Source organism: Vicia villosa, linkage group LG5, assembly GCF_029867415.1.
Source record: "Vicia villosa cultivar HV-30 ecotype Madison, WI linkage group LG5, Vvil1.0, whole genome shotgun sequence".
Taxonomy (NCBI): domain Eukaryota; kingdom Viridiplantae; phylum Streptophyta; class Magnoliopsida; order Fabales; family Fabaceae; genus Vicia; species Vicia villosa.
In genome coordinates, this window is record NC_081184.1 from 156,693,247 (window position 1) to 156,708,164 (window position 14,918).

The following is a 14,918-nucleotide window of genomic DNA, read 5'->3' on the forward strand; positions in this document are numbered from 1 at the left end:
GCAGGGTAGATTTCGGTTAATTCAATGGTGTATTTTGGTTGTCAAGAGAATCAGTCAATCCAAGCAAGGATTCAAGCAAAGGATCAAGCAAAGGATCAGGCAAAGCAAAGGTTCAAGCATGTCTTCTTCCTCGAGTTCATCCTAGAACGAGGGAACAATGGAGATAACACTCACAACAATCTTCTTCCTCAATAAATCATTCAAGATCAAGGACGTATCAAATTCGAAGCTTACAAATCAAAGTCAACATGGCAGTCACAATATTCATTATCCAAGGATCAATATTTCCAAAGGAGCATTCAAAAAAAAAGGAGGAAAGCACCCGCTAAGTCAAAATGGAAAATTCCATGAAAGAAAACAAAATGACTTAGGCAAAAATTAGGGCATCCCGATGGATCAAATTCAAAGGAATTAGCTCATGCAAAATTAAGGGGAAAAAAACAAAAACAAAGGCAAAAAAACAAAGGATAATCTTGTGACTGCTTGTCATACCCCAAAATTTGCCCTCATATATTTACAAATGTCATTTAATCTCAATCGTAGATCACTAACTCCAAGATAAATAATACAATCGAATACAACACACTTGCACACACTCACCTCTAGGGAACACCCCTCTTGGTTGCCTTTCGAATAAAAAGGGTCTTGTCTCTCAAAAGAAAGTAAAAAAGAATAGAAAAGACCAAAACTTAGGGTAAATTAGTGTTAATTTGCTTGCTCAATAAAAAAACAAATAAAAAAGCTTTTCATATCATTTTTTTTCAAAATAAAGGCTATACTTTCATTACAAGTTAAAGTCCTTTTCAAACTTTTTTCTTCTAATGCACTTCACACTTTTTAAGCAAACAAATGAAAATGAGTTAAGCAAATTAAGAGCCCGTAGATAACTACGGATGAAAAGGGTGCTAACACCTTCCCTTTTCATAACTTACCCCCCGAGCCCGTTTATTTAAAAAAGGTCTTTTTTGGTTCTTTTTTACCTTCCAAGATATTGGATAAAATAAAAGTCGATGGCGACTCATGCTCACCGCAACATTGCTTGCGAAATAAAAAAGTTGGTTTCTCTCACCGAGTTACAGAACTGGCGACTTTGCTGGGGATAGATAAAAAGAGGGGTTACCTTAGAGCTTATATCATTAATATTTGTTTGTTTTGTGTGCTTTACTTTTAAGAGTTGTTTGGGTATTTGCTCGTGTGAAAGATCCTACACCCGGATCTAGTGTACTTAGGTATATGGCATGAGGCTAAGGAGACTGTACAGCGTATACCGCTATGGTTGATATGGTAGCCATCGTTAGTGTGACACTTTGGTTTGTCCTGATGTTCCTTGGGATCCGACTCGAGGAAACATTTGGCTGCTGTGTGGTGTCGTTAAGCACTAATTTGCCCTTAGAACCCTAGTTGAACTTTACTTGGGCCTTTTAGAAAGTAGCGAGATGGCTGGCTTTGGTTCAGACCGGAGTTGGTGGATACTCGAAGCTACACTCATATGGATTGGACTTTCAGGACGTTTTCGGTCAGTGATTCAATTGCTGAACTGAAATAGTGCCTTCGAGAAAGGTCAATGATATGAGCTTCCTAGAACCCGATCTTTATCTAGGACAGGTTGAGCCAATTAAACTTCAGTGGGAAGAGTACTTACCTGTGGACTCCATACAAGCCTTTAAACTTAAGGACACTTGTGTGACTTGATTGTTATCTAACCGTCCTTGCAGGATTTGTTTATACCCTAACCGTTTGGTTTCCTTGCAGGATTTGTTTATACATTAACAATTTGGTTTCCTTGCAGGATTTGTTTATACCCTAACCGTTTGGTTTCCTTGCAGGATTTGTTTATACCTTAACAATTTTGTTTCCTTGCAGGATTTGTTTATACCCTAACAATTTGATTTCCTTGTAGGATTTCGTTTGAACTATTTGTAGAACTTACTCGTCCTCGCCACCTTGTACTTAATGCATGACATTACGACATCATAACATAGCATATTGACTAACCTTTTTCAAGGATCTTATGGATTTAGGGTGCACAATTTAAAGTGCTATTAAGGAAGTATTATCAAAAGCCAATTTCCTATCAAGGGGCAAGAGGATTTATTTCCCTCTAGCCAGATGCCTTTAAACTCGAAAGTACAGTCTCCTGGATCAGAGGCTATGACCCGCTTGATATGGTGAGCTTGGTTCTTATAGAAGGACGTTCAAAGAGACAAGCCAAAGTTCTTCATACAAAGATGCGACCAAATTCAGTTTTAATGTTGCAAACTAGATTCCACGAAAGATCCTTAAAAACATTGCATCGTCATACATACATATCATTGCATAACAAGTTTCCAAACAACAAGTTTCTCATCTTTTTCCTCAAATCCCTAAAGATGGATGCTTAAAACTCCTGTGTGGCTTCATCGGTATCTTCCCTTGGGAGTAATTTGTAGTTTCAGATACGAACGTTTGGATTGTTCTCTACTCTGGGGTACTTGGCCAGTCGATTAATGATTTTCAGCCATTCATAAACAAGATTCAAGACCTAATTGATGCAAAGGTTATCACATTCACACCTGCAAACCAGATTTGAAGTCCTCCTGCGACTCAACGGATCTTCTGAAGCAATAAGTCCATACAGAGAAGATCTCATCAACTTTGACAATTTCTACATCATCATGCATGTTCATGCGTAATCTTTCTTGTTTTGATTCAATACTGCTTATATGTCATACTTGTTTGTTTTTTAACTATAATAATGATGCATTTAATATGTTTGTCTTGAAAAAATTCATTCGCTCTCGCTCTAACATGTTTTTCTTTGCTGGTGATACCAAACTCTCGGTGATAAAGCATGATGACTCAAATGGTGCTTTCGAGTAAAACCCTGTTGATGATGTACAAGCATTGTTTAAAATCCCCAAACACTGGAGATATAAGGAATTTAATCCCTTGTCAACCCCTTTGAGCCTTAAAGTAGGAGTTTCTTTTCTATACGAAAAACCCTCACATTTAACCCAGGGGCAGGGTAGTGTTCAGCTAACCTGATCAAGCGTTCAAAATTCATCAGGAGAACGCATCCAAGGATACAACAATGGGCATCCTTCAAAAGTTCAATGAACGTCGAAACCTCAATGGTTATGCCTCACATTAAGAGGTCAAAATATGACTATACCACAATGGTTATCCCTCGTCAACCAAGAAATAAGGCGGTCAACGAATCAAGACGTTTAAGGATCTTATGACTTGTTCAAAAAAAAAGAATGAATCGAAAAAGAAAAAAAAAAGAGAAAAGAGAACCTGCTAAGTCGACAAACTTGAAAACAAGTGACATAGGAGAAAATTAGGGCACCCCGCTGGACTTCAAACCCGAAATTCAAAAGAATTTGTCCAGGTAAAAGTTAGGGAAATAAAAAGCCAGAAAAGAAAGGATTGCGAAAAAAAGATCCTTAACAAAAGAACAAAGTCGTGTGATCAGACACCAAATACAAAAGGTAGAGTGACTGCCACCTCATCGATTCCTCAATCGTCTCAAACTCCTCTTGAAGGATGAATACTCGCATCAAGTCAACTGAACTTAGGTTGGAGAACATCACGAAGGGGGTGGGCACCAACAAAATTTTGAGCCTAAAAATATTTTTTCTAAAAACCGTGAACCTGGCCACGTTACAACCCTCAAAAGTCCTAATTGAAGTAGGGTTAATTCGAAAGCATACTGTAAAGAGAATACGGTAAACTGACTCCTAGGAGTTTTGCTAAAACGCTTGAGTTGGTATCACACCACCTTTCACAAAAAAATCGTTGTTTTGACATCCTTTCAATTTTTTTTTTAAAAAACTTCAAGACAAACATGAACTTTGCATTAGAATTATATTTCTCATAATAAACATTCTTGTATATGAACAAGTACTTGATACCAGGAAAGCTTCCATCATGAATTGCAGATGAAAAGTCTAATACTCTCAAGTGACAAATTGTCTTCAAAACTCCGTTGAGTTCGAGTGAGAGTATCTCAAATACTGATCACCCTTAAGGGTACAAAAGAAGTCTAATACTTTGTTGAATAATTCAGTCGATATGGGGCAATCAGGTCAAGATTCGAAGAATCTCTCAAAAGTGTTGAACAATCAGGAGATCTCTAAAAAACTGTTGAACAACCAGGGGAATCCACCCAAGCGTAGTCAAAACTACCATCAACCTTGACCAAGATGGGGCATTATTCCTAAGTTCATGATGTTGGGGCATGTTGCTTATGATAGCACAAATCTCAGAAAGTCCTCCTGACAGACAAAGTTGCTTCAGAAGTGCACCGAAAAGCAAAAATATTTCTTACGCCTGACTCAGTTTAGTAAAGGCCAATATATACAAGGGGAATGACATCTTCCTATCCCATTCATCTGGAGAAATCAAGTCAAGATTCAGAGAATCTCTCAAAAGCGCTGAATAACCAGAGGGGCAAGTCTATTACTTGGGGGCATGTTGCCTTAATTAGAAATCTTAGCAAAAGCTACTTACTTACTAATATCAGATGGTGTCAGTATCACTCTCTCATCCAAAGTACAAAGTCTAGTAACTTCGAGCATCAGGTACACCAAGCTACCAATACCAGGGGCAGATAAACTTCTGCATACAAAGGGTCACTTTTGGTTAAGAAAATGTTTTTCAAACAACAAGTGACGAAATATTTGAAGACATGGGGGCAATGAAAAATTGTAATCTCAGGGGATCTAAAAAAAGTCCCCACAGAGCAATCCTCAAGAAGTTATCTTCTCCGACATAGTTTATTCAAACTCACTATCTCCAGTAAGGTTGACACTCACAGATGAAATCTAGTCAGATAGTACATCGGAAGGTTATCCATCTCCAGTCAGGGCGCATCAAGATCAGATCCTTCACATTACTTTCATCCTCAGGCGGTAATAAAAAATCCTCAACTGAGTAACCTTGCACATAAGGAAAGAATTCCCAACAAGGTCATTCTAAGATCAGAAGCATTGTAATCATCTCCAGCAACAAACAGAGATGTATTTTCTCAATCAGACTGCTAAACAAAGTTATCAATCACACGGTTGTATCCATACAACATTCATTCAACTACATAGCTCTTCATACATTGTTCATGATACATCATGACAAATACATACCCGACATACAAAATTCTCATTTATTTTGAGAACTTAATTTGCACCATGCATCACATGCATCATGACATTGCATAAAACTAACTTCTCCTTTTCAGGTTATTTCACAATCAACATTACTGTCTAGATACAGTGCAGGGACAATCAAGACAACGATTTAATCCTGACACTCATTCAAGACATACCTAATCCTGACACTTAGTTCAGAAGAAGACAAAGACAATGGAGTCACCAACAATGGAGTCACAAATTGATCACCGACAATGGAGTCACAATTGATCATGACAATGGAGTCAAAATGATCACGGCAATGGAGCCACCGACAATGAAGTCACAATTGATCACGACAATGGAGTCAAAATAATCACGACAATGGAGCCACCGACAATGGAGTCACCAATTGATCATGACAATGGAGTCACCAATTGATCAAAATGATCACAGAAATGGAACCATCGACAATGGAGTCACAAATTGATCATGAAAATGGAGTCAAAATGATCACAGCAATGGAGCCACCGACAATGGAGTCACCATTGATCACGACAATGGAGTCAAAATGATCACGAAAATGGAGCCACCGACAATGGAGTCACAAATTGGTCATGATAATGGAGTCAAAATGATCACGACAATGGAGCCACCGACAATGGAGTCACAAATTAATCATGACAATGGAGTCAAAATGATCACGGTAATGGAGCCACTGGCAATGGAGTCACTAGCAATGGAGCCACTGACGATGGAGTCACAATCAATCACGACAACGGAGTCAAAGAGATCATGACAATGGAATCACGGCAATGGAGCCACCAATATAGTCCCGATTTTTAGTAATAAGAGGTGGTCAAGACAACGGAGTCAATGATCTAATCTTAATACTTCGGCAATGGAGCCAACAATTCAATTTAGGAACAATTCAGAGGAGATTGAGGATAAGCAAGTCAGATACATCCTAACGAACAGTTCATTCTCATGTTCTCATATACCCGTCATCTTCAGATGCAGTCTAACATACGACTACACTCTGACCTTCTTATCTTCAAAATCAGATGGCATCTTTAAGCCAATCTTAGACAACATTCTGTCAACATTCATATGACATCTTTAAGCACATCTCTGACAATACTTTGCCAACACCTAAATAGCATCTTTAAGCCCATCTCTGGCATAAGTTCTTGCATCAGCAAGGGCAAATTTCTGGGTATTCTAGTGTTCAATACTCTTCCACCTTTAGATTCCGACAAGCACACAAGACAATCTACATCCTCAGGTTTAAGAAGATTGAACAGGGGCAACTGTCATACCCCAAAATTTGCTCTCATATATTTATCAATGTCATTTTATTTCGAATAAGTGACATAGTCCAGTTGGTAAGGATTTGAGAGTAAGAGGTATAAGAGTGAGAGGTCCCGGGTTCGAATCTCATTTTTGACGTTTTTCCTTTTTATTTATTTCTAACTTTAGTTTTAATTTTATTTTCACTAATTACTAAAAAAACACAAAAATAAGTTTTTATATATTTAGGTATTGTTTTCGTATTTATTTATTATTAAAAAAAAATATTTCTTCACTTTTATCCACTTTTTATTAAAAAAAATCATAAAAAACCAAAAAAATTATTATTAGATGTTATTTCTTATTTTAGTTTTATAGTTATTATGATTTCAATAATGTTACCATTACCATTTAAATTTAAACTAAAAAAAAATTTTAAAAAAAAAAATCAAACCTCTTCATCACTTCCCAACATTTACACGACAAAATCATTAGTATTCCAAAACAAGCTAAGACAAGAATCATAAAAAATTGAAAGAAATTAATTAGGTAGACAAAAGTCTTAATGTGATAAGTTGACTTGTCCAATTCTATAAGAAGAGAGGACCCTCACGACCAAACCAACCATTGACCCTTTCCAATCTACACGTACATACCCACAAACTAAGTCTTATGCTATACAAACCTGTTCACCTCTTTCACGTACAATGCCATTCACAAACTAACCTCAATCTCAAAAAACCTGCAGCTTTTTGATCAACACCAATTCACGAAACAATTTTTTCTAATAGCAAATTACAAGAGGTTCAAACAAATTAGCATATGAATTAAAATAATATGGTTTGTTATTTTGTTTTGAATACAGGAGAAAATAGAAGAAGGAGACTGGAAACACACAAACAACAACACCGACGCGCTCCGACGGCAACAACAACAGTACCGTCCAATCCACTACCGACTGGTCTCATTTCCGATCGCCACAGGACGAATCCGACGGATCCATCTTCAGAAGCTCCAGCCGCCGCGCAATACACCGGAACTGACGCAACCTCTCAATCCCAACAGCGACACTCGTCGTCCGCTCCCCCCACTGGCAGCATCATACCACCACCGGTAATCTTCTTCTCTAAATCTGAACCGTTGCCGTGGGTTTACCGCGTCTCTACGACCTGTTATATGCATCCGCCGTTGAAGCTTTGAGGTAACCTTTTGTTTTCATGTTTAGAGTGAGAGAAGAGATATGAGTTTGTGGTTACAAGGGTAAAATTCATGTCCATAAAACTATAGCATTTTAGTGGTGATACTTATCTTGTTTTTATTTTCATTATTATAATAGTAGGCTAGGTGTTAGCATCTAAGTGGTTGTTATTTATTTTTATTTTAATTAAAAAGAAAAAGAAGATGGAATAGAAAGGGAGACGTGAGAGATGAGAAAAAGGGAGAACACCCTTTTGTTTTACTTCCTTAACATGTCTATTATTTTTTAATCTAGCAGAATAAGTAGTACTAGGTTTTGGATTAATTTCAATATTACAAATGTCTTGAAAATAGGTCAGCCTCACTTTTAGTTTTTTTTTAGATTTTTAATTAGCTTAGGTTATTTTGTAGTTTTATAATTAAAAAATACAAAACACACAAAAAATGCTTTTAATTCACTTGATCGTCAAATATTTTTAGTTACTATGTTATTTAACTTAGGTTTAATTTTTTAATCATAATTCAATTAACTAAAATATTCAAAAAACACAAAAACTTGCATTTAATTCAAAAACACAAAAAAATATGTTAGTATTTAAAATTTTATTTCTCATATATAAAAATACCAAAGAATATGTGTTATTAGACTAATTAGATTCTATCAAAGAATACAAAAATATAAAAAAAAATATGTTGTTTGATTTTATCTTTCGGTTAGAGTTTAATATGCTTATTTTTATATTTTCTTTAAATAATTTTGATTAATATTTGTTAGTATATTTTTGTTATTTATGCGTCATTTCCTATATCCATACTAATATTTGCTTGTTTTTATGATGTACTAGAGCTATTGGACCATTCTTTGGACATTTATAAGCTGTTGTTAATTTTTGTACATATTTGTTTCCGTCTTAATTTTTTGGTTTAAATTTGTAATCCCCCTTTTCCAAAGCCCTTCCTAATAGTTAGGACCCTAAATTCATGCTTTTACTTTCCTGCAATGTTTACCTGTGTGTGTTAGTAAAGTAGGGCGTGGAAAGAAATTTAATCTCAATCGTAGATCACTAACTCCAAGATAAATAATACAATCAAATACAACACACTTGCACGCACTCACCTCTAGGGAACACCCCTCTTGGTTGCCTTTCGAATAAAAAGGGTCTTGTCTCTCAAAAGAAAGTAAAAAAGAATATAAAAGACCAAAACTTAGGGTAAATTATGGTTAATTTGCTTGCTCAATAAAAAAATAAAATAAAAAAAGCTTTTCATATCATTTTTTTTCAAAATAAAGGCTATACTTTCATTATAAGTTAAAGTCCTTTTCAAACTTTTTTCTTCTAATGCACTTCACACTTTTTAAGCAAACAAATGAAAATAAGCTAAGCAAATTAAGAGTCCGTAGATAACTACGGATGAAAAGGGTGCTAACACTTTCCCTTTTCATAACTTACCCCCCGAGCCCGTTTATTTAAAAACGGTCTTTTTTCTGTTCTTTTTTACCTTCCAAGATATTGGATAAAATAAAAGTCGGTGGCGACTCATGCTCACCGCAACATTGCTTGCGAAATAAATAAGTTGGTTTCTCTCACCGAGTTACACTGCTAAATTAGCAAAGCTTCCCATCAATGCTTGGATCTCTACAACACTTTTCATCGGTGCTTGGATCTCTACTAAGGCTTCTGCTCAACATCAAAACTGAAACGATTCTCCATTGTTTCTTAAAATCGTGAACCAGGCCAAATTACAACATTTAAAAGTCCTAATTGAGGCAAGGTTAACTACGAAAGCATATCAAGCAGGATTCTGTTATACTGACTCCTAGGTTTGTTAAAACTATTTCTAATCACTACGCTTCTTCAAACATTCATTTCTAATCATCCAGTCCTAATTCATAACGGACTTCGATTCCAAGACTTGCGTACGCCTTGCGTTAGAGTTACTTCTCGAAGGATACAAACATCATCTATGAATATACACTTAGCATCAAGGAGATCCCGAAATTGGTTTAATCAAAGGCGATCATTTCTAATAAAGACTCTTGAATGGGGGAACCACATCCAGAGGGTTCTCTTAAACAGGTGCCAAATTTCAAGGATTATAGGGGCATGCGATCAAAGATCCTATTAACTAGGGGCATTCATCCTAAAGGTTCAATCGACTTGGGTTACATCTCGATAACAAACAGGGTCATGTCAAACATGGGAAGAATTCAAATTCAAAAGGATAGAACACTATGGATAACCCTCCATATCCTGGAGATCAAGGGCATACCCTTCAATCTAAACGTTGAAACATACGACGAGGTTATTTCTCGGGGCACTTCCTTCATGGCTTGGAGATCATAGGAATCTTTTTCCACTAAACATTAGGGTATTGGATATCAAATCCATAAGGTAAACAATTAAAAAGGTTAAAGGTGTGGAGAACCTCGAAAGGTTAAAGGTGTGGAGAACCTTGAAAGGTTAAAGGTGTGGAGAACCTCAAAAGGTTAAAGGCGTGGAGTATTTCAAAAAAAAAGCCAAATTGGGGCAAGGCGCACAACATAAGGAAAAGGAGTTCTCACACTTTACAACATCGAACAAATCTTTCTCCTAACTACGATTTTCAAAATTCACAAAAACAGGGATTGAGAAGTCGCGCTAGCATCACACCCCACCTTATCAAACAAACCTACAACTCCAGCGAGTTATATACGCTATGGTTATCAACAACCTATCATTGGAGCATCATGCAAATACATATAAATCATGCATTACATACATTGGTTGATACATTACACCACACCTTTTTTAGGTAGTCTTCTTTAGGACAATTCTTACTATCCTTTCTAGGAACCTCTTCAGGCAGTCCTATATAAGACAAATTGTCATCCTTTCCAAGAACCTTTCCAGGTGGTCTTCTTTAAGACATTCTTTTTCTAAGAACCTTTCTAGGTAGTCTTTTCTAAGACATTCATTGTTATTTCCAAGAACCTTCTTAGGTAGTCTTTTAAGACATCTTTCATCCTTTCTAGGTAGTCTTCTTTAAGACATTCCTTATCATTTGCTAAAAAACCTTTTCAGGTATTCTTCTTTAAGACAAATTTTATCCTTTCTAAGAACGTCTTCAGGTAGTCTTCTTTAAGACAAATGTTCATATCCATTCCGGAAACCTTTTCAGGTAGTCTTATAGAAGTCATTATTTCATTCCCCTCGTTAAATCAATCAACACATGCATGAGCATAAACATTATCCGCATACATAAACATTACCAAGCCGACATAAGCATAGTCGTGGTATAGGGGCAAACATGAATTAAACAAGATTCAATGGGCTTAAGGAGATAAAATCTCGGGATTGCATCAGCATACATACATACGCAATAGCATATACATATCATCTAGTGCATTCACATACTACAAAACCCCAGTTTCCGACCCTCGAGTCGCGAATTTCCAACCCTCGTGTTGTGATTGGTTTGTTTTCTGACCCTTGAGTCGCGAGTTTCCAACCCTCGTGTTGTGATTGGTTTGTTTTCTGACCCCCGAGTCGTGCGTTTCCGACCCTCGTGTTGTGATTGGTTTGTTTTCTGACCCTCGAGTCGTGAATGTCTGACCCTCGAGTCGTGAGTTTCTAAACATATCATTTTCTTTCCGACCCTCGAGTCGCGAGCATCATCTTCATACATCTACAGGATACCGTCAAGGACTTTATGCGGATAAACTTGCTAGCGCTATAGCAAGTGAATCTTTTTCATGCAGGTAAGTTTGCTAGAACTATAGCAAATGATTTCTCTTATGCAGGTAAGCTTGTCCGAACCAGGGCAAGTGACTCCTATTGGTGCAGGTAAGCTTGTCCGAACAAGGGAGGGTGACTCCTATTGGTGCAGGTAAGCTTATCCAAACCAGGTCAAGTGACTCCTATTGGTGCAGGTAAGCTTGTCCGAACAAGGGCAAGTGACTCCTATCGGTTCAGGTAAGCTTGTCCGAACAAGGGCAAGTGACTCCTATTGGTGCAGGTAAGCTTGTCCGAACAAGGGAAAGTGACTCATATTGGTTCAGGTAAGCTTGTCCGAAAAAGGGAAAGTGACTCCTATTGGTGCAGGTAAGCTTGTCCGAACAAGGGCAAGTGACTCCTATTGGTGCAAGTAAGCTTGTCCGAACCAGGGCAAGTGACTCCTATTGGTGCAGGTAAGCTTGTCTAAACAAAGGCAAGTGACTCCTATTGGTGCAGGTAAGTTTGTCCGAACAAAGATAAGTGACTCCTATTGGTGCAGGTAAGCTTGTCCAAACCAGGGCAAGGGACTCCTATTGGTGCAGGTAAGCTTGTCCGAACCAGGACAGGTAATCCTATTGGTGCATGTAAGCTTGTCCGAACCAGGGCAAGTGATTCCTATTGGTGCATGTAAGCTTGTCCGAACCAGGGCAAGTGATTCCTATTGGTGCGGGTGATCTTGCTAGAGCTATAGCAAGTGATCCTTTTGGGTTACACAAACTACGAAAACTTACTAGAACTATAGTAAGTGGGGTTTCACAAACTGCGAAAGCTTGCTAGCACTATAGCAAGTTAATTATCTTTTACACAGCAAACAGCGAACCCTCGCTATTGCTAGCTACTCTCATTCATCACGTTAGTACCTCGGCAGTGATCTTCTTCAAGACTACAAAGGGTTTCACAAAGGGTTTTACAACAGGGCTTTACAAAGGTTTCTTCAATTGGGTTTATGCATCACGTTAGTCCCTCGGCAATGATCTACTTCGAAAATACAAAGGGTTTTACAACAATGTTTTCAAAGGGTTCCACAATTGGGTTTATCACGTTAGTCCCTCGGCAGTGATCTTCTCCAAAACTTCATCAATAACAAGAAAGGGTTGTATTTTTCTTTTCCAAAGTTACTAACATACTTCAACTAACATAACTAACAGTCATGCATCATTCAATTGACATACCTCATTCATACATAATGCATACATTGCTCTCATTTATTTTGAGAAATCTCACTGCATCATACATCACCTGCATCATGACATCGCATAAAATTCAAGTTGCCTTTTTAGGCCATGCTACAATCAAAACACGTGGTTCATTCTAAAAGGTATCATGTGTCACATTCAAAAAAAGAATGGTATTTACCTTGGGTGGCATTTTTAAGCCCATCTCCCACGAAACTTTTTCCCGACAAATGCAAATTTCAGGGCACCTCAGTGTTCAATTATTTTCTACCTTTATATTACGATAGGCAGACGTGCCTATCTGACTTTTCAGGTTTTAGAAGATTAAACAGGGGCAGCTGTCATACCCCCAAATTTGCCCTCCTCTTTTCATCTTCAATGACTCAAGGTTCAAGGGTTTATTCAAGCAACATTCTCGTATCCTAAATTAGGGTTTACACTTTATCAAAAGAGTTTGAATCTTTGAGGCCTCAAATGGATCTCAAGGTGTCTCATATGTCTCAAAGCATCTCCATGTCAATTATCAAGCTTCAATCCCAAGGATTTCTCATTCAAATGCTTAGGTGATCCACAGTCGACTAGTTTGACCTAAAAGTCAACTATGGTCAAAGTACAGTCAAAACTCCTAACTTTTGGTAAACATCAAGTATTTGAGGTTATATCCATCATTTGATCAAAGGTTGATCATGATCCATTAATAAAAACTCAGAAATGAACCAAGTCAAAAGGTTCAAATTAGGGTTTTTTATAGAAGAAAGTCAACTCAACTTTGACTGGCCATAACTTTCACATGGAGTATCAAAAATTTCCCAACCAAAGCCTATTCTGAAGGAAATTGGATTCTATATAACTTTTTCTCTCACAGGCCAAGGCTAAAAATTCTTCATTCAAGAGATATGGTCAAAGAGATTATAGGTCCTCCAAAAAAAGTCAACAAAAACACCTTTTGGGTCAAAGCTCATAACTTGAGCATGGAAGCTTCAATTGAGATGAAACAAAAAGGATCATTTAGAGGACACTCTAAGCTTTCCAAAAAGTCCTAGAGAATGGCCATATGACAAAAATTGAAAGAGATATGCTTGGTACAAGTTGGGCGATTTTGAGGAAATGCATTGAATACAAATTGAGCATTCTTGTATATTCTCCAAATGGGCCCATATTTCTTTGATCCAAACTTGATTCTATCCTTGGTAGAAGTCTCCTGGCTCTATCCCATGCCTTTTTATTATTTATTTTATTTATCTTGATTTAATTCATTTTAAATTCAATTTAATTAAAATAAATAATGGAAAATCAAAGATTTGGTTTTAAGTCTATTATAGGATCAAAATATCAAGATTATATCAACATAATTAGGTTGAAATTTTTGATTAAGAGAGATTAGAAAGAGAAGAATGAAATTAAAACTAAAATTGGAAAGCTTGGATGTTGATTTTCAATCATGTGCCAATCTCCCTAAATCATTGAAATATGATTCAATTTGTGAGCCAAATTCATCTTACATATATAGTTAAGGGATCCAGACCTAAAAAAGGGGGAGAAAAAAGATTGCAGCCCTAGAACACGTAAAAAAAAAGCTCACAAAATACCAAAAGGGAGTAAAATCGGTTTGATGATTAAAGGAGGATTCAGAAACTTTTGAAGGCTCAAAAACGATCCTTGGAGATCCAGGAAGTTGTTCCAATCATTCTCAAGGCTTGTGGCACCTGGATTTTTGCCCAACACCACACGGTTTGCACCAAAAGTTTCTTGAATTCAATCATGTTCATACACCGATTGTAAATAGCATATGAATATATATTGTGAATCGTGACGATGTTTAGAAGCCTCCTGTATCATTTAATTCGTATTTAGTCACAGGTTCATGATTATGCCATGGCTAGAATTTTTGAGCTTTGGATTGGGAACTCTGGTTACACAAAAAAATTGGCTGAAACTAGCGGTCTTGTTGGATTCGTAAGGTGATTTACATTTGATCTGGGTTATTCTCTTGCGTTATTTGGTGATGTTTTACAGGTTGATGGATGGAAGGCCTATGGCAACGCAAAATAACCGTTGCTAAAAGTCTGTATATTCTGAAAAAATGCAGGTTGAAGATGACAGAGTGCTGGGCGCGAATCTGGTTTCGTTTGAATTTCCACGATGATATTTTTTTATATATTTATTCTGTTTCGTGTTATTATCACTAACGTGGTCCAGTTCAGACGGCAAGGGGTATATGTTCATGACTTCCAAGACACGAGTTCGATTCTGGCCCTGGGCGTGTTTTGTTGTTTTTTCTCTATTTCTTTGATAAAACTTGCAGATCCAGAGTATGTTGAGTGCGCATCCTCACCATGGACCGTCATGCCCTCACCATTGGATCTCCACGAAGACGGATCTGAAGGCCTGTTGTT

The 14,918-nt window shown here is 37.1% G+C and overlaps 1 long non-coding RNA gene across 1 annotated transcript; it reads left to right on the forward strand.

Moving 5' to 3' along the window:
- The first annotated feature begins 6,998 nt into the window (after positions 1 to 6,998).
- LOC131603383 (uncharacterized) lies at positions 6,999 to 7,695 on the forward strand. Its single transcript, XR_009284316.1, has 2 exons — positions 6,999 to 7,199; positions 7,261 to 7,695. It is a non-coding gene; the product is annotated as an uncharacterized LOC131603383 (long non-coding RNA).
- Positions 7,696 to 14,918: the final 7,223 nt, after the last annotated feature.